This window comes from Oncorhynchus gorbuscha, linkage group LG10, assembly GCF_021184085.1.
Source record: "Oncorhynchus gorbuscha isolate QuinsamMale2020 ecotype Even-year linkage group LG10, OgorEven_v1.0, whole genome shotgun sequence".
In the NCBI taxonomy this organism is placed as follows: Eukaryota; Metazoa; Chordata; class Actinopteri; order Salmoniformes; family Salmonidae; genus Oncorhynchus; species Oncorhynchus gorbuscha.
Window position 1 is genome coordinate 5730003 of NC_060182.1, and position 21257 is coordinate 5751259.

At 44.1% G+C, this 21257-nt stretch overlaps 1 pseudogene; it reads right to left on the reverse strand.

Moving 5' to 3' along the window:
• LOC124045467 overlaps positions 1-10173 on the reverse strand; it is a 30069-nt pseudogene extending 19896 nt beyond the window's left edge.
• Positions 10174-21257: the final 11084 nt, after the last annotated feature.

Sequence of the window (21257 nt, forward strand, 5' to 3'; positions counted from 1 at the left end):
ATCCCCACAGCATGATGCTGCCACCACCATGCTTCATTGTACTGTAGGGATGGTGTCAGGTTTCCTCCAAACATGATGCTGCCACCACCATGCTTCGCTGTACTGTAGGGATGGTGTCAGGTTTCCTCCAAACATGATGCTGCCACCACCATGCTTCACCGTACTGTAGGGATGGTGTCAGGTTTCCTCCAAACATGGCGCTTGGCATTCAGGCCAAAGAGTTCAATCTTGGTTTCATCAGACCACGGTCTGAGTCCTGTAGGTGCCTTTTGGCAAACTCCATGCGGGCTGTCATGTGCCTTTTCCAGAAGTGTCTTCCGTCTGGCCACTGGCCCCTGACTGTTGGAGCGCAGAAGAGATGGTTGTCCTTCTGGAAGGTTCTCCCATCTCAACAGAGTAACTCTGGAGGTTTGTCAAAATGACCATCAGGTTTTTTGGTCACCTCCCTGACCAATGCCCTTCTACCCCGATTGCTCAGTTTGGCCGGGCGGCCAGCTCTAGGAAGAGTCTTGGTGGTTCCAAACTTCTTCCATTTAGGAATGAAGAGGCCACTGTGTTCTTGGGGACCTTTAATGCTGCAGACATTTTTTGGTACCCTTCCCCAGATCTGTCCCTCGACACAATCCTGTCTCGGAGCTCTATGGACAATTCCTTCAACCTCATGACCTGGTTTTTGTTCTGACATGCACTGTCAACTGTGGGACCTTATATATAGACAGGTGTGAGCCTTTCCAAAGCATGTCCAATCAATTGAATTTACCACAGGTGAACTTCAATCAAGTTGTAGAAACATCTCAAAGGATGATCAATGGAAACAAGATGCACCTGAGCTCAATTTGATGAGGAACACAAATTAATTGAATACATTTTAGAACAAGACAGTATGGAAAATACTTTTACTTCTACTGTAGTAGTATGAAGGTTGTTTGTTATTCATAGTAAAAGGAAACAGGAAATCAAAATGATCCAATGAGCAGCAAGTATTCCTTCGGTCCTATTTTAATCACATTTTGTTCCCAGAGGAGGAGAGGAGGGGGTTGCACATGCTAAGCAGATCAATGTGATGTAACACACACACACACACACACACACACACACACACACACACACACACACACACACACACACACACACACACACACACACACACACACACACACACACACACACACACACACACACACACACACACACACACACACACACACACACACACACACACACACACACACACACACACACAGCAGCATCCAGGATGCGACTGCTGGCTCAGACACACACCAAGGTCAGATATTTGGGATTCAAGAAAGATACAGGATGTGTACATTTGATTCTAACTGCTCATTGGACAAAAAATAAAAATAAAAATGCTGATCAAACCAATGACAGGGGTCCTGAGATCAGGAGGGATTTAAAAGCTTAAACACAGAGAGATTTAGGCCATGAGTTCAGGCTTATCAAATCATCTGCATCAGCTAGAAATCAGCTATGCTTGATATAGTTTAGCAGTCAAGCCCAATAAACCTATTCAGATTCATTTAGTCTTAGTGATTTCACTTGTTTTCAAATCAACTACAATCAAAGCATGCAACATATTGCATTTTGGACACGTATACATTACGTCTGAATTCAGAAAGGTTGTCTTTTTGTTAAACATATGCCTAGATTCAGTTTTAAGTCAGTTAAGAACAAATTCTTATTTACAATGACAGCCAACTCCCGGCCAAACCCGGACGACGCTGGACCAATTGTGCGCCGCCCTATGGGACTCCCAAATCACGGCCCGGTTGTGATACAACCTGGAATGAAACCAGGGTCTCCTTAGACAGCTGAGACACAGTCTGGAATGAAACCAGGGTCTCCTTAGACAGCTGAGATACAGTCTGGAATGAAACCAGGGTCTCCTTAGACAGCTGAGATACAGTCTGGAATGAAACCAGGGTCTCCTTAGACAGCTGAGACACAGTCTGGAATGAAACCAGGGTCTCCTTAGACAGCTGAGATACAGTCTGGAATGAAACCAGGGTCTCCTTAGACAGCTGAGATACAGTCTGGAATGAAACCAGGGTCTCCTTAGACAGCTGAGACACAGTCTGGAATGAAACCAGGGTCTCCTTAGACAGCTGAGACACAGTCTGGAATGAAACCAGGGTCTCTTTAGACAGCTGAGACACAGTCTGGAATGAAACCAGGGTCTCCTTAGACAGCTGAGATACAGTCTGGAATGAAACCAGGGTCTCCTTAGACAGCTGAGACACAGTCTGGAATGAAACCAGGGTCTCCTTAGACAGCTGAGACACAGTCTGGAATGAAACCAGGGTCTCCTTAGACAGCTGAGACACAGTCTGGAATGAAACCAGGGTCTCCTTAGACAGCTGAGACACAGTCTGGAATGAAACCAGGGTCTCCTTAGACAGCTGAGACACAGTCTGGAATGAAACCAGGGTCTCCTTAGACAGCTGAGACACAGTCTGGAATGAAACCAGGGTCTCCTTAGACAGCTGAGACACAGTCTGGAATGAAACCAGGGTCTCCTTAGACAGCTGAGACACAGTCTGGAATGAAACCAGGGTCTCCTTAGACAGCTGAGACACAGTCTGGAATGAAACCAGGGTCTCCTTAGACAGCTGAGACACAGTCTGGAATGAAACCAGGGTCTCCTTAGACAGCTGAGACACAGTCTGGAATGAAACCAGGGTCTCCTTAGACAGCTGAGACACAGTCTGGAATGAAACCAGGGTCTCCTTAGACAGCTGAGACACAGTCTGGAATGAAACCAGGGTCTCCTTAGACAGCTGAGACACAGTCTGGAATGAAACCAGGGTCTCCTTAGACAGCTGAGACACAGTCTGGAATGAAACCAGGGTCTCCTTAGACAGCTGAGACACAGTCTGGAATGAAACCAGGGTCTCCTTAGACAGCTGAGACACAGTCTGGAATGAAACCAGGGTCTCCTTAGACAGCTGAGACACAGTCTGGAATGAAACCAGGGTCTCCTTAGACAGCTGAGACACAGTCTGGAATGAAACCAGGGTCTCCTTAGACAGCTGAGACACAGTCTGGAATGAAACCAGGGTCTCCTTAGACAGCTGAGATACAGTCTGGAATGAAACCAGGGTCTCCTTAGACAGCTGAGACACAGTCTGGAATGAAACCAGGGTCTCCTTAGACAGCTGAGACACAGTCTGGAATGAAACCAGGGTCTCCTTAGACAGCTGAGACACAGTCTGGAATGAAACCAGGGTCTCCTTAGACAGCTGAGACACAGTCTGGAATGAAACCAGGGTCTCCTTAGACAGCTGAGACACAGTCTGGAATGAAACCAGGGTCTCCTTAGACAGCTGAGACACAGTCTGGAATGAAACCAGGGTCTCCTTAGACAGCTGAGACACAGTCTGGAATGAAACCAGGGTCTCCTTAGACCGCTGCACCACTCGGAAGCCCTTCTGTCCAGATACTAATATGTTACTTGATACTAATAATAATACTTATACTAATAATAATACTTATACTAATAATAATACTTATACTAATAATAATACTTATACTAATAATAATACTTGATACTAATGATACTAATAATAATACTTATACTAATAATAATACTTATACTAATAATAATACTTATACTAATAATAATACTAATAATAATACTTATACTAATAATAATACTTATACTAATAATAATACTTGATACTAATGATACTAATAATACTAATATGTTATTTTTGTGGTTGTAAACCCCCATCGGAGGACGTGACAGTCACTCTCAGAGAAAGAGAAATTAGCTCAGCTCAAATGTTTGTTGAAACAAAAAGTCTTTGGGTGCCGGGTTCAAAAAAATAATATACAGTGCCTTGCGAAAGTATTCGGCCCCCTTGAACTTTGCAACCTTTTGCCACATTTCAGGCTTCAAACATAAAGATATAAAACTGTATTATTTTGTGAAGAATCAACAACAAGTGGGACACAATCATGAAGTGGGACATTTATTGGATATTTCAAACTTTAACAAAAAAAAAATATATATATATACTTGAAGAAAGGAAAAAAACGGGACTCACTGAAATATTTTTTCTTCTTACGTTTTACGTTTTGAATTGAATGTGTTTCTTTTAGCAGCAGAGACCAGAACAAACGAACGCGTTTCGACGGCTGCCATCCCGACCCTTCTGACCTCTGCAGCTAAATTGTTTAAACAAAATAGATGAAAACTGAAAGAGTATTTCCAGTGAGTACAGACACTCTCATCCCAGAGGATTAGTACTGGATCTGAAAATAGAAAACACAAGGACGATGCAGCCTGTCTAGTAACGACTGTAATTCAAACCCCTTTTGTGTTATATAGCAGAGACACATTACATCTGGGGGGGGTGGGGGGGGGCTCGTCTCTACATGCTCCAACAATCCAATCCTATTTATACAGCAGCAGACAACACAAAGTGTATCCCGAATTGCCCTCTATTCTCTTCATAATGACATTCTTTTGAACAGAGCCCTATGGGAATCCCTTTGGGCTCTGGAGCAGTATAAAGGTAATACGGCATCATTCGGGACGCATCCAATGCCAAATCAGGCTGGTCCATCCTAAACTAGAAACCGTGAAGCTACTAGCTTAGAGCACGGAGCAACCTTCCTACAAACTGTCAAAAGAGAGCAAGACAAATGGAAAACGCGTTCCCTTTTTTTGGGGGGGGGGGGGATTTCAAGCCCATGTTAAATCCAACATGTCTTCTCTCAACCCCTCCGCCCTCCCCCCACCCCTTTCCTCGGTGGCCTAATTCAGATAGCTTCATTAACATTCTGGACATTCATTCATTGAGTTGAAATAACTGCTTTGTTTTCAGCCCACGGAGCAGAACGACAAAAAAGGGGGACTCCACTCTTGAACAAGGGCGGCGGGAACCCCGATCCCATTCAGGATATCCCATTCAGGACATCCCATTCAGGATATCCCATTCAGGATATCCCATAGTTGGTTGAATATTGTTAGGTTGGTTGAGATAAAAAAAAAAAAACATTTTTTTAAGTACATCTTGAAAGTTAAGGTATTGATTTCCAATGAATTGTAATCCCATTACAAATGACAGGTCTGTCATGTTCTGTGCTTGTATGATCAATAACACTTTAAATATGACTTCAAGATTCCAACGAAGAAGAGTATTGGAGGACTTCAGTGATTCCCCCAGGGGAAAAAAAAGAGTATAAAAAAAGGACCAATTCCTGGTTAACAAGATGGATTAGAATTTAGCAATAAAGCACGAGGGGGTTGAGGGCTGTTCTTACCACGAGGGGGTTGAGGGCTGTTCTTACCACGAGGGGGTTGAGGGCTGTTCTTACCACGAGGGGGTTGAGGGCTGTTCTTACCACGAGGGGGTTGAGGGCTGTTCTTACCACGAGGGGTTGAGGGCTGTTCTTACCACGAGGGGTTGAGGGCTGTTCTTACCACGAGGGGTTGAGGGCTGTTCTTACCACGAGGGGGTTGAGGGCTGTTCTTACCACGAGGGGGTTGAGGGCTGTTCTTACCACGAGGGGTTGAGGGCTGTTCTTACCACGAGATGGGTTGAGGGCTGTTCTTACCACGAGGGGGTTGAGGGCTGTTCTTACCACGGGGGTTGAGGGCTGTTCTTACCACGAGGGGTTGAGGGCTGTTCTTACCACGAGGGGTTGAGGGCTGTTCTTACCACGAGGGGGTTGAGGGCTGTTCTTACCACGAGGGGGTTGAGGGCTGTTCTTACCACGAGGGGTTGAGGGCTGTTCTTACCACGAGGGGTTGAGGGCTGTTCTTACCACGAGGGGGTTGAGGGCTGTTCTTACCACGAGGGGGTTGAGGGCTGTTCTTACCACGAGGGGGTTGAGGGCTGTTCTTACCACGAGGGGGTTGAGGGCTGTTCTTACCACGAGGGGGTTGAGGGCTGTTCTTACCACGAGGGGGTTGAGGGCTGTTCTTACCACGAGGGGTTGAGGGCTGTTCTTACCACGAGGGGTTAGAGGGCTGTTCTTACCACGAGGGGTTGAGGGCTGTTCTTACCACGAGGGGTTGAGGGCTGTTCTTACCACGAGGGGTTGAGGGCTGTTCTTACCACGAGGGGTTGAGGGCTGTTCTTACCACGAGGGGGTTGAGGGCTGTTCTTACCACGAGAGGGTTGAGGGCTGTTCTTACCACGAGAGGGTTGAGGGCTGTTCTTACCACGAGAGGGTTGAGGGCTGTTCTTACCACGAGAGGGTTGAGGGATGTTCTTACCACGAGAGGGTTAAGGGATGTTCTTACCACGAGAGGGTTAAGGGATGTTCTTACCACGAGAGGGTTAAGGGATGTTCTTACCACGAGAGGGTTAAGGGATGTTCTTACCACGAGAGGGTTAAGGGCTGTTCTTACCACGAGGGGGTGTGGTATATGGCCAATAGACCACGGTTAAGGGCTGTTCTTACCACGAGGGGGTTAAGGGCTGTTCTTTCCATGAGGGGGTTAAGGGCTGTTCTTACCACGAGGGGGTTAAGGGCTGTTCTTACCACGAGGGGGTGTGGTATATGGCCAATAGACCACGGTTAAAGGGCTGTTCTTACCACGAGGGGTTAAGGGCTGTTCTCACCACGAGGGGGTGTGGTATATGGCCAATAGACCACGGTTAAGGGCTGTTCTTACCACGAGGGGGTGTGGTATATGGCCAATAGACCACGGTTAAAGGGCTGTTCTTACCACAAACCCCTGAGGTGCCTTATTGCTATTATAAACTGGTTACAAACGTAATTAGAGCTGTAAAAATATACGTTTCGCAATCCCCTTGAAATACGGTCTGATATACCACAGCTGTCAGCCAATCAGCATTCAGGGCTGGAACCACCCAGTTTATAATAAGTATTAACCCGGCCTCTTTTAGGCCTCTAGGTATTACAGAGTCCGACTCCATCTCAAATAGTACCCCATTCAATATATAGTGCACTACTTCTGACCAGGGCTCATAGGGGTGCACTGAAAGTAGTAGGCAAAAGTAGTGCGCTATATAGGGAATAGGGTGCCATTTGGGAACCAGAAGTGTCAGATTGGAGATGGAGGGATAGAACCTACTGACAGGCTACGATTAAATAGCTACAATAAAATGTATTGTGCAATTGAATAAATAATAAAAGACATATTCAAGTATTAAATTCAGCTTCTTGCTTTCGCCTGTTTTTCATTTATCTCTGGGTATGCCAAGAAATATTTTGCTGTGTGTTCAACCTAGTTTAATAACTCTAACAGATAGGAAATTAAACTATTTATTTAAACATGTATCTTTAGTAAATGTGCACTATGTCTATTCCATTGTCGATGTGCAAATGGAAACATAGCAGTATTGATTTCATCGACATGTCTGAAGGGGAACAACAAAGTCACCACAGTTGGCTACATTGTATCTGCAACCGGCTGAGGGAAAGGGACTAGCCTGGAGCTAACTCACTCTGTCAGTCAGAGAGGGACTAGCCTGGAGCTAACTCACTCTGTCAGTCAGAGAGGGACTAGCCTGGAGCTAACTCACTCTGTCCTGTCAGTAGGAGAGGGACTAGCCTGGAGCTAACTCACTCTGTCCTGTCAGTAGGAGAGGGACTAGCCTGGAGTTAACTCACTCTGTCAGTAGGAGAGGGACTAGCCTGGAGCTAACTCACTCTGTCAGTAGGAGAGGGACTAGCCTGGAGCTAACTCACTCTGTCAGTAGGAGAGGGACTAGCCTGGAGCTAACTCACTCTGTCAGTAGGAGAGGGACTAGCCTGGAGCTAACTCACTCTGTCAGTCAGAGAGGGACTAGCCTGGAGCTAACTCACTCTGTCAGTCAGAGAGGGACTAGCCTGGAGCTAACTCACTCTGTCAGTCAGAGAGGGACTAGCCTAGAGCTAACTCACTCTGTCAGTCAGAGAGGGACTAGCCTGGAGCTAACTCACTCTGTCAGTCAGAGAGGGACCAGCCTGGAGCTAACTCACTCTGTCAGTCAGAGAGGGACTAGCCTGCAGCTAACTCACTCAGTCAGAGAGGGACTAGCCTGCAGCTAACTCACTCTGTCAGTCAGAGAGGGACTAGCCTGCAGCTAACTCACTCTGTCAGTAGGAGAGGGACTAGCCTGCAGCTAACTCACTCTGTCAGTAGGAGAGGGACTAGCCTGGAGCTAACTCACTCTGTCAGTCAGAGAGGGACTAGCCTGCAGCTAGCCTCGTGTTGCCATACCTCCAAAATCACGTCGTTGTCACACCTTCCTTGGAGGTCTGGAGAATTTTCTATTGCAAAAACGGTTTGAATGGGCCCCTGGGAGCCGTTCAAACCTAATTTGATTGGATGTTACATTTAAAGAACCCTTCCCCACATGCCCAAAGACAGGGTTGTGTGTTAAGTGCATCACTGTTTTCCGTCCAGGTAGTTGTTGTTGTTGCCTATGCTAGTTTCAAGACTGATGCCCCATGTCATTGATCCACAATCCATAGGTATAAGGCTGTACAGTGAAATAAATATAAATTCTAAAGTCTATTACAGACAGTGTGATTTCAACAGATTTTTGTCCAATTAACAAATTATATTATTTTTTTGAATTTATATAACAACATTCCAACCTATTGCATTATGGAATGATTCCACTATTTGTATTAATTTGCATCGCTTTCAATAAAGCAACTTTTATTTTGAAGGCGAACCGCAAATGTCAATATTGTGGCTAATCCTTACTGTGGCTAGCTTCACATAGATGGGTTTGACCATCATTAATCAAATTACGAACTGTCTTATAAACGATGGGTATTTTAGATGATGACACCTAGCTAGATCGTTAGCTAGCTAACAATAGCTACTGAAACAGATGATGACACCTAGCTAGATCGTTAGCTAGCTAACTATAGCTACTGAAACAGATGATGACACCTAGCTAGATCGTTAGCTAGCTAACTATAGCTACTGAAACAGATGATGACACCTAGCTAGATCGTTAGCTAGCTAACTATAGCTACTGAAACAGATGATGACACCTAGCTAGATCGTTAGCTAGCTAACAATAGCTACTGAAACAGATGATGACACCTAGCTAGATCGTTAGCTAGCTAACTATAGCTACTGAAACAGATGATGACACCTAGCTAGATCGTTAGCTAGGTAACTATAGCTACTGAAACAGATGATGACACCTAGCTAGATCGTTAGCTAGGTAACTATAGCTACTGAAACAGATGATGACACCTAGCTAGATCGTTAGCTAGCTAACTATAGCTACTGAAACAGATGATGACACCTAGCTAGATCGTTAGCTAGCTAACTATAGCTACTGAAACAGATGATGTCGTTTTGCTATGTTTTTGGAGAAGGACATTGTTTGCATCCATCAGCTAGCTAGCTTCGTTTCTGACCAGCACCGTCCAGAGCTTGTGGGAAGAGTGTCTCAGCTCATGCGGAAGGTGCACGAGACAAAACTTTACCAGCAACAAAGCATACCCCATCGGTCAATCGCTGTGACATATGACATTTTGAGTGATAGTGTAATCAATGTTCAATAGCTACGTTTTAAAAAAAGTGACGAACGTGTTAAATGATTGTGTAGTCATATGCAGGTTCTGATTGGCCAACAAGCTTATTTAAACGGGACAAATGATGTTATTTGACGTGGAGGATGGGAGAGAGATTTTTTACATCAAAAGACCCAAACGGTGTTCCATAATTAGCAATGCTTTATCCTAAATCTGATAACCGCAGACAGTTGCTAAATATATCCTAGGCAATGTGCATGCATGCAATGTTGCTTAAACTATGAAAACTGGCCCCCTTAGAGAGAATTGTGCTATGGACAACATGAACCCAAAGTTGAACCCTGACCCTACAGAGAACAAAGTTGAACCCTGACCCTACAGAGAACAAAGTTGAACCCTGACCCTACAGAGAACAAAGTTGAACCCTGACCCTACAGAGAACAAAGTTGAACCCTGACCCTACAGAGAACAAAGTTGAACCCTGACCCTACAGAGAACAAAGTTGAACCCTGACCCTACAGAGAACAAAGTTGAACCCTGACCCTACAGAGAACAAAGTTGAACCCTGACCCTACAGAGAACAAAGTTGAACCCTGACCCTACAGAGAACAAAGTTTACAGATAGTCCTGCTCTAGTATTATCTCTTACCTTTCTTGAGAACAGGTTGAACCCACGGTGGGGTTTCCTACAGAGAAAAAAGCGTGAATCTTCAGGATGGACATGGTTCTGGAACTACTAGGAGAGAAGAGAGGAGAGACAAGTAAGGAAGAGGATGAGAGAGAGAGAGAGAGAGAGAGAGGATGAGAGAGAGAGAGAGAGAGAGAGTTTCAGAGAGAGAGGAGAGAGAGAGAGAGAGAGAGAGAGAGAGAGGAGATCTCAGAGAGAGTGAATCTTCAGGATGGACATGGTTCTGGAACTACAGAGGAGAGAAGAGAGGAGAGACAAGTAAGGAAGAGGATGAGAGAGAGAGAGAGAGAGAGAGAGAGAGAGATGAGAGAGAGAGAGAGAGAGAGAGAGAGAGAGAGAGAGGATGAGAGAGAGAGAGAGAGAGAGAGAGAGAGAGAGAGAGAGAGAGAGAGAGAGAGAGATGAGAGAGAGAGAGAGAGAGAGAGAGAGAGAGAGAGAGATGAGAGAGAGAGAGAGAGAGAGAGAGAGAGAGAGAGAGAGAGAGAGAGAGAGAGAGAGAGAGAGGATGAGAGAGAGAGAGAGAGAGAGATGGAGAGAGAGAGAGAGAGAGGAGAAAGAGAGAGAGAGATGGGAGAGAGATGAGGAGAAGAGGATGGGAGAGACAGAAGAGGATGGGAGAGACAGAGGATGGGAGAGAGAGGAATGGGAGAAGAGGATGGGAGAGAAAGAAGAGGATGGGAGAGAAAGAAGAGGATGGGAGAGAAAGAAGAGGATGGGAGAGAAAGAAGAGGATGGGAGAGAAAGAAGAGGATGGGAGAGAAAGAAGAGGATGGGAGAGAAAGAAGAGGATGGGAGAGAAAGAAGAGGATGGGAGAGAAAGAAGAGGATGGGAGAGAAAGGAGGATGGGAGAGACGAGGAGGATGGGAGAGACGAGGAGGATGGGAGAGACGAGGAGGATGGGAGAGACGAGGAGGATGGGAGAGACGAGGAGGATGGGAGAGACGAGGAGGAGGGAGAGGGAGAGACGGAGGATGGGAGAGACGAGGAGGATGGGAGAGACGAGGAGGATGGGAGAGAGAGGAGGATGGGAGAGAGAGGAGGATGGGAGAGAGAGGAGGATGGGAGAGAGAGGAGGATGGGAGAGACGGGAGGATGGGAGAGACGAGGAGGATGGGAGAGACGAGGAGGATGGGAGAGACGAGGAGGATGGGAGAGACGAGGAGGATGGGAGAGACGAGGAGGATGGGAGAGACGAGGAGGATGGGAGAGACGAGGGATGGGATGGGAGAGACGAGGAGGATGGGAGAGAGAGGAAAGGAGGAGGATGGGAGAGACGAGGAGGATGGGAGAGACGTTGGGAAGACGAGGAGGATGGGAGAGACAGTGAGGATGGGAGAGACGAGGAGGATGGGAGAGACGAGGAGGGGGAGAGACTGGGAGAGACGTGGGAGAGACGAGTGGGAGAGACTGAAATTTGTCAGAGAGGGGAGAAATGAGAGAATGACAGAATTCAGAGAGGGGATAAAAGGAGGATGGGAGAAGTTGGGAGAGGTGGGATGGGAAAAAGAGATGGGAGAGAAAATGGGATGGGAAAGTCAACATGGGAGAGAGAGGAGGATGGGAGAGAGGAGAGAAAGGAGGATGGGGTAGAGGTAAATGTTGAAGACCAGCCCTCAGTGAGGATCGAGGTCTGAAGTCGTGACAGCGAGTCAGGACAGAAATTTGTCAATATTTGAAATGCTCAATGACAGAATTCAACAGTATAAAACAGAAAAGTTAAAGGTATAAAAAAAACAAAAGCATAAAGTCAACATGAAAGTCCACGGACTGTACCCATGTACCCACTGTACCCATGTACCCACTGTACCCATGTACCCACTGTACCCATGTACCCACTGTACCTATGTACCCACTGTACCTATGTACCCACTGTACCTATGTACCCACTGTACCTATGTACCCACTGTACCCATGTACCCACTGTACCCATGTACCCACTGTACCCATGTACCCACTGTACCCACTGTACCCATGTACCCACTGTACCCATGTACCCACTGTACCCATGTACCCACTGTACCCATGTACCCACTGTACCCATGTACCCACTGTACCTATGTACCCATGTACCCACTGTACCCATGTACCCACTGTACCCATGTACCCACTGTACCTATGTACCCACTGTACCTATGTACCCACTGTACCCACTGTACCTATGTACCCACTGTACCTATGTACCCACTGTACCTATGTACCCACTGCTATGGGGAAATGAGAAGCCAGACCTGTAGACAATGTCATGCCATGTCAGCACAACCTCTACACAACCTCTGCTGCAGTCTGCGTTTTGCCAAAGCATGGGTGCGTCCTTGTAAAATATGTATGGGTGGGGCTCCACGGGGCTGAAGCATCGATCTCTGCAGCATGACTTGGTCAAATGACCCCTGGGTTAAGATGCAGACTTTGCCTGACATGTTACTTCACCAATGCTTTCTGCTGAATCATGTTTTGTCGTAGGCCTAAATCAATTGCTGCATGCTGCATCCAAGCATTTTTTTTCGCCCAATATGACAAAGCAAATTACTAGCTGACTACATATGACATTGCCTCGGCTTTGGCAGGTACATGTACCCACTTTACAGGGGAACTACAGAACGACGTGTACTTTTGGTTCAACGCCATTTCAGAACTTAGTATACCTTTATGGTGAAGTCTGTAATGTCCCAAATATTACCCTACTATGAAACATCCCAGTTAGCACCACACATTTCAAACATGTTTGGAGAATAGAGATTTTAGACCAGATCGAGGCTCTATATTCAGTATTTTTTTGCAGATGCCCCAGGTGAAATGGACTGTGTTCTCCAATACATAACATGAGTGATAGATTTTAAAATCACTGTCTTTTTATTTGATTTTAGACCAGATCGAGGCCCTACCCTTGTCTGTACTAGACTGTTCTGCACACAGACTATGGATTTTCTGTTTATCGGTTTTATCGGACTTTCCCTGATGAATGAAGCCCCATGTTCCAGCCTTTAAGCCACTAAAACCAGACAGACACACTCCATCAACCCGACCCCTTACTGGAACAACGGAAAATGGTCAGGTGTTAAATGTCCACGATATGGAAACTTTCCATTGGATGACAAAGCACAGAGATGGAGAAGAAGGGCCAATGTCAACCCACATAAACAGAAGCATAAATGCACACAGACTGGATCGTCTTCTCTATAGCACTCACAACACTGGTCAGGACTCAAGTTTTAGCCTACAGTTGGGCAACAAAAACACCTAATGTCACCTGACATTTGAAAGAAACAGAACGTAATTTGTGTGGTAGCTACGACAACACAGCTATAACACATTACTTATAACATGTAGTTAACACGTATAACGGCAATGGGGTTTTTCCCTGTCGTCTCAGTGTGCAGAGAAGACAGAGTTGAACCTGCTGATAGGCTTCTATAAAATGGCTTCTATAAAACGGCTTCTATAAAATGGCTTCTATAAAACGGCTTCTATAAAATGGCTTCTATAAAATGGCTTCTATAAAATGGCTTCTATAAAACGGCTTCTATAAAATGGCTTCTATAAAATGGCTTCTATAAAATGGCTTCTATAAAACGGCTTCTATAAAATGGCTTCTATAAAATGGCTTCTATAAAACGGCTTCTATAAAATGGCTTCCATAAAATGGCTTCTATAAAATGGCTTCCATAAAATGGCTTCCTCACACTGAAATAAATAATAAAAGACTTGACATTCAAGTATTTAATTCAGCTTTGTTCCTTCGCCCGTTTTGATGTATTTATCTCTGGGTATGACAATAAGTATTTTTTTTGCTGTGTTTTCTCCCCTAGTTTAATGATTCACTTAAAATAAATAGTTTAATTTCTATTTGTTAAACATTTATCTTTGCGTGTGCAATGGAAACATTGATTTCTTAGCACCTCTGAAAGGGAACAACAAAGTAACCACAGTTGGCTACATTGTATCTGCAACAGATTGCTACATTTAATATTCTGTCCACCATGTCAGTCAGAAACTGGTAGTTGGCCTGTAGTTCACTGCATAGAAGTGAACGGGGAAATGGGGTTACCTAGTCAGTTGCACAACTGAATGCATTCATCTGAAAATGTGTCTTCTACATCCAACCCAACCCCTCTGAATCAGAGAGGTGCAGGGAGGCTGCCTTAATCCACGTCCACGTCATAGGCGCCATCGGAGCACTTGTTGAGGTATAACTGCCATTCTCAAGGGCAGAACAGCAGTTATGTCCACCTTGCCGGCTCGGGGGATTCGAACCTGCCGACCTTTCGGTTACTTGGCCAAAAGCACTAAAGCACTAGGCTACCTGCATGACAAGCACTGAATGAACAGTGAAATGCCTTTGCCTGTGGAAAAGGGCACAGGAAGGTGTGGCAGAGTAGTCCAGTAGTGATAAAACACTGTTATCTAGCTGTGTGGTTGCAACTTGACGCCTTTTCATTTCCCCCTCACTGCCGTTTCTAAATGGAGTGACATCTCGCCAGCTGACGGGACGGGTTAAAAATAGACAAGCTACCAAGCTGCAAACCGTGGCCAGGCACCATCATGTCATTAATTTATTTTACCTTTATTTAACTAGGAAAGTCATTAATAGCTTGAAAAAGAAAAGGCAAAAGACAAATTTATAACACTTTATGAGACCACTTTGCATTTCTGATGATACGATAACGGGGAAATAATGTAGGGTCTACAATGGCATCAGACAAATAATGCAAAAGTAGCGGATATTTTATACGATTTGAGACAATTATAGTCATTACAAAAAAAAAATCTACGAATTCCGCAAAAGAATAGAAAATAGAAGGGCTTCATCTTACCTTTATCTGGCCTAACTGTGTGCAGGGGTAGTGTTGTCTCTCGTTCGGTCGACAGAGAAGGCGGTCGTCACCAGTCCGCGATGCTGATAAATGGACCGAATCAGGAAGACATTCTTCCTCGCCGTTTGATTGGCTGGGATGGGAACCACGTGGCAGGAGGGTGCGAGTCGGACTGCACGTTCACAAGCGATGCCAAGACTGGCAATTAGATTAGAGAAAGGATGCGGAGGTTTCTATACTCCAGCATCACCCCTCAAACGTAAAGGATAACATGCCTATAAAAAAACACAAGTGCAGAAGAAATGTAAAGGCTACAAGTTGTTGAATTGATCCAACACGAGCGGGCAAGGAAAAGGGCGATGTGACGATGCATATTTTGAATACGTGCAGAGATCATATCAGATGCGGATCTCTACAACGACACAGGATGGTTCGTTAGATCGACGCAGCTTTTTTTGTTGTTGTTGCCTCAACGTCAGTTTGCAGCCTGTGTTTGTTTCAGTGTCCTAGGCCCGGGTCCAAATGAGGGCGAGGCACGTCATTTCACTCACTGTGTGGGGTAGAGAGTTTATGCTGCTTGATAGACTGTACTAATGTTAACGTTTTCCTCCCAGAAGTATATTAACATAGTGATGTATTTATTACGTAACAGTCTATACATCTAGTACCGCCTTCATTACAGGTCTCCCATATAACGCTATTGATTCTAATAAAGGAGTGGACTCTACTCCCATTCACTTGTCATAAAGATGTTTATAGACTACTGTGGAAAATCTTCCTAATCCAAACTAGGCCTTGTAAAAAATAAATAAATTATAGTTTCACTATAGGACAACATTTCACATGCAAAGTATAATGTGTACAGGGTATCATGTGAATGCATGATGTAGCTCAGTTGGTCCTTCTGTAGCTCAGTTGGTAGAGCATGGCGCTTGTAACGCCAGGGTAGTGGGTTCGATCCCCGGGACCACCCATACGTAGAATGTATGCACACATGACTGTAAGTCGCTTTGGATAAAAGCGTCTGCTAAATGGCATATATTATATTATTATTATATATTATTATATTATTATATATTATTATATTATTATTATATTATTATTATATTATTATTATATTATTATATTATTATTATATTATTATATATTATTATATTATTATTATATTATTATTATATTATTATTATATTATTATATTATTATATATTATTATTATATTATTATTATATTATTATTATATTATTATATTATTATATTATTATTATATTATTATTATATTATTATATTATTATTATATATTATTATATTATTATTATATATTATATATTATTATTATTATTATATTATTATATTATTATTATATTATTATATATTATTATATTATTATTATATTATTATTATATTATTATATTATTATTATATTATTATATATTATTATATTATTATTATATTATTATATTATTATATTATTATTATATTATTATATATTATTATATTATTATTATATATATTATATTATTATTATTATTATTATTATTATATTATTATTATATTATTATTATATTAAATTATTATTATATTATTATATTATTATTATATATTATTATATTATTATATATTATTATATTATTATTATATTATTATTATATATTATTATATTATTATATATTATATTACATTAAATTATGAGACCTGACGATTATTTATGACGTTCGTATGATTATGCTATTCTATTCAGGAGATCTGCCAAGCATTGTTTTGAAGAGGATTTCATGGATGAATCATCATGCGCACTCACTACATTAAACCCATCTCTGTCCCCGTAGTGTGTTTTCCCTTCTATGGTTCTCTTCCTCACTGGAGCTGAGCTGTGATCATGACCAGCCTACTGCCATGCAGCTGTGATCATGACCAGCCTACTGCCATGTAGCTGTGATCATGACCAGCCTACTGCCATGCAGCTGTGATCATGACCAGCCTACTGCCATGTAGCTGTGATCATGACCAGCCTACTGCCATGTAGCTGTGATCATGACCAGCCTACTGCCATGTAGCTGTGATCATGACCAGCCTACTGTCATGCAGCTGTGATCATGACCAGCCTACTGCCATGCAGCTGTGATCATGACCAGCCTACTGTCTTGCAGCTGAGCTGTGATCATGCCCAGCTTACTGTCATGCAGCTGAGCTGTGATCATGCCCAGCCTACTGTCATGCAGCTGAGCTGTGATCATGCCCAGCCTACTATCATGCAGCTGAGCTGTGTTCATGCCCAGCCTACTGTCATGCAGCTGAGCTGTGATCATGCCCAGCCTACTATCATGCAGCTGAGCTGTGATTATGCCCAGCCTACTGTCTTGCAGCTGAGCTGTGTTCATGCCCAGCCTACTGTCATGCAGCTGAGCTGTGATCATGCCCAGCCTACTATCATTGCAGCTGAGCTGTGATCATGCCCAGCCTACTGTCTTGCAGCTGAGCTGTGTTCATGCCCAGCCTACTGTCATGCAGCTGAGCTGTGATCATGCCCAGCCTACTGTCATGCAGCTGAGCTGTGATCATGCCCAGCCTACTGTCATGCAGCTGAGCTGTGATCATGCCCAGCCTACTATCATGCAGCTGAGCTGTGATTATGCCCAGCCTACTGTCTTGCAGCTGAGCTGTGTTCATGCCCAGCCTACTGTCATGCAGCTGAGCTGTGTTCATGCCCAGCCTACTATCATGCAGCTGAGCTGTGATCATGCCCAGCCTACTATCATGCAGCTGAGCTGTGATCATGCCCAGCCTACTGTCATGCAGCTGTGATCATGCCCAGCCTACTATCATGCAGCTGAGCTGTGATTATGCCCAGCCTACTGTCTTGCAGCTGAGCTGTGTTCATGCCCAGCCTACTGTCATGCAGCTGAGCTGTGATCATGCCCAGCCTACTATCATTGCAGCTGAGCTGTGATCATGCCCAGCCTACTGTCTTGCAGCTGAGCTGTGTTCATGCCCAGCCTACTGTCATGCAGCTGAGCTGTGATCATGCCCAGCCTACTATCATGCAGCTGAGCTATGATCATGCCCAGCCTACTGTCGTGCTGCTGAAGCCGACCATAGAGAGCCAGAAGGGGCCAGACCATGGTGAATAAAGGATCTACACACAGTGACAGTTCAGAGGCTGGACCTCCATTTTGTGAAGAGGAATTTCCTGGCTGAATCATGTATTGCTAGCTGATGTGTGAAAGGCAGTAGGGTTATAGTGGTTCTCCTCCTCACTGAGGCTGAGCTGAGCTGTCTATGATGCTGATCATGGATCATCTACTGTCATTCAGCTGTGATGCTGATCATGCTGTGATGCAGCTTACTTCAGGCTCTACCTCAATTTGTCTTTCTGTGATTCTTCGCATCCTCCCTCCTTGCCTCCTCTCTCCTCCCCTCATCTCTCCTCACCTCCTCTCTCCTCACATCCTCTCTCTTTGCCTCCTCTCTCCTCGCATCCTATCACCTTGACTCCTCTCACCTAGCCTCCTCTCTTCCTCTTCAACTGTACTTGAGTAGAAGGTCCAAGGTCCCTCTCCTCGCCCCTTCTTCTCCAATGGGATTCCGAGAACAATGCAAGAAGAGAGGGTGCGAGGAATCGAGAGAGTGATGTGATGCAACTTACTACTGTCAGGCAGAGCAGAGCCAGATGGCCATGCTACAGTATCACGACCATCCATCCTCCATGACTGTTTGCTGCAGTGACCTTGAGACCAATAAAGGCACAACTACACCATCTGCTGCCAGCTCCCTGCTAGTGAAAATAGCAACAAGATATAAAGCTTTGGTGAAGGGAAGTGTGGTGTAGAACATAGATGCAGGATATCAAATAAAATTGTTCCACACACTAGTAAATGCAGGAGCTGATGGGGTTATTGAGGGGTTGTTGGGGGTACATGAAGGAAGTAATGGGATGCTTGAGGGGAGGCGTTCAGGATGCAGGAACGCACCAAATTGCGGGCTGCAGTTCTTTACTATTGATAGTAGGCACCATTGGTCCTGTCGGCTTAGAGGCAAAAGTTTGGATTTACAAAAAGATTGTCCTCATGCCTGAAGGGAAGCCAAAGTAATTTCATTACCTGATAATGGTAAAGCACCCTTTACTTGTTCTAACAACAATCAGCTTGCTGCCAAAGCTTAGCAAACTTTTGGAAAAAATGGTGTTTGACCAGATGGAATTTAACAAATTAACTTCTTTGGGACAGGGGGGCAGTATTGAGTAGCTTGGATAAAAAGGTGCCCAGAGTTAACTGCCTGATACTCAGTCCTAAAAGCTAGAATTCGTTCGGCCGCCTTTCGTTCCAGTACTCTGCTGCCTGTGACTGGAACGAATTGCAAAAATCGCTGAAGTTGGAGACTTTTATCTCCCTCACCAACTTCAAACATCAGCTAGCTGAGCAGCTAACCGATCGCTGCAGCTGTACATAATCTATTGGTAAATAAGCACACCCATTTTCACCTACCTCATCCCCACAGTTTTTATTTATTTACTTTTCTGCTCTTTTGCACACCAATATCTCTACCTGTACATTATCATTTATCACTCCATTGTTAATCTGCAATATTGTAATTATTCGCCTACCTCCTCATGCCTTTTGCACACATTGTATATAGACTCCCCTTTTTTTCTCTGTGTTATTGACTTGTTAATTGTTTACTCCATGTGTAACTCTGTGTTTGTCTCAAATCAAATTTATTTATATAGCCCTTCTACATCAGCTGATATCAACTAGCCTACCTGGTTAAATAAAGGTGTTCTCAACTAGCCTACCCGGTTTAAATAAAGGTGAAATAAAAAAATAAATAAAAAAGAATATGCATATAATTAGTAGATTGGGATAGAAAACACTCTGAAGTTTCTAAAACTGTTTGAATGATGTCTGTGAGTATAACAGAACTTAAGCCAAGAACTTGAGAAAGAATCCAACCAGGAAGTGGGAACTGGGCCTGAGTAGCAGGCAGTTTACTCTGGGCACCTTATTCATCCAAGCTACTCAGTACTGCCCCCAGCCCAAATAAGTTAATGGAAGCCTCTCTAATGTTAAACATGTAAAGGGTGGTGTACCGCAGGGCAGCACTCTTGGCCCTTTACTCTTTTCTATTTGGTGTACCGCCTGCGGCTATGGAACCCTGACCTGTTCAGCGGACGTGCTACCTGTCCCAGACCTGCTGTTTTCAACTCTAGAGACAGCAGGAGTGGTAGAGATACTCTTAATGACCGGCTATGAAAAGCCAACTGACATTTACTCCTGAGGTGCTGACCTGTTGCACCCTCTACAACTACTGTGATTATTATTATTTGACCTTGCTGGTCATTTATGAACATTTTAACATCTTGGCCATGTTCTGTTATAATCTCCACCCGACACAGCCAGAAGAGGACTGGCCACCTCTCATAGCCTGGTTCCTCTCTAGGTTTCTAATCTCCACCCGGCACAGCCAGAAGAGGACTGGCCACCTCTCATAGCCTGGTTCCTCTCTAGGTTTCATCCTAGGTTTTGGCCTTTCTAGGGAGTTTTTCCTAGCCACTGTGCTTCAACACCTGCATTACTTGCTGTTTGGGGTTTTAGGCTGGGTTTCTGTACAGCACTTTGAGACATCAGCTGATGTACGAAGGGCTTTATAAATACATTTGGATCGAGTCCCCGAGCTGACATGGTCAAAATCTGTTGTGACAGAAAATGTGCTTAACAAGTCACATAATAAGTTGCATGGACTCACTCTGTGTGCAATAATATTGTTTCACTTAATATTTTTAAATGACGACCTCATCTCTGTATCCCACACATACAATTAATCTCAGGATATAAAAGTGTTATGTTTAGGGCAAATCCAACACAACACTGAGTACCACTCCTCATATTTCTAAGCACGGTGGCTGCATCATGTTATGGGTATGCTTGTCATCAGCAATGGCTAGGACGTTTTTGAGCATTAAAAAAAATGGAATAGAGCTAAGCACAGGCAAAATCCTAGAGGAAAACCTGGTTCAGTCTGCTTTCGAACACTGAGAGACAAATTCACCTTTCAAATGTACCTTTCAGCAGGACAATATCCTAAAACACAAGGCCAAATATACACTGCAGTTGGTTACCAAGATTACTTTGAATGCTCCTGAGTGTCCTAGTTACAGTTTTGACTTAAAACCTACTTGAAAACCTATGGCAAGACTTGAAAATGGCTGTCTACCAATGATCGACAACCAACTGGAGCTTGAAGAGTTAAAAAAATTAAAATGTGCAAATATTGTTCAATCCAG